Genomic DNA, 461 nt, shown 5'->3' on the forward strand with positions numbered 1-461 from the left:
CCATGCTCATACAATAAAGTCAACACATCTTTTGCAACGGTCGTCTCTCGATAAACTTCGCGTTCGCTCACTATCGACGAAGCTTGTGATCTCGTCGTAGAGTTCAGTGGCGAGTCCTGGCATTGCGGGCATGTTGAAGAATGAAAGGTAAATATTCATGCAATTCATGCACCCCATGATCCCAAAGCTGACCAATTAAAATGAAGTATGAATTATCAGATGGCAAACTAATTAACTCCGTCAAGGATATTATGACTCTACGAACGAATATACTGATTTCCCTCGCTAAGTCGAACGCCACAAAGTGAATAATCTCTGAAAGTCAATATTTAAAGCTGGAAAGGCAATTTGCATTTTGAAACTGGGCGGATTACGTTGGAGGAAGGTGCTCGATTAATTTTTGAATTTTCAGCGATGAAGGAGAGAATGACACTTCATGAAGACATGAGCTGTATGAGCAT

Source organism: Aphanomyces invadans, assembly GCF_000520115.1.
Source record: "Aphanomyces invadans strain NJM9701 unplaced genomic scaffold supercont1.121, whole genome shotgun sequence".
Lineage (NCBI taxonomy): Eukaryota > Oomycota > Saprolegniomycetes > Saprolegniales > Verrucalvaceae > Aphanomyces > Aphanomyces invadans.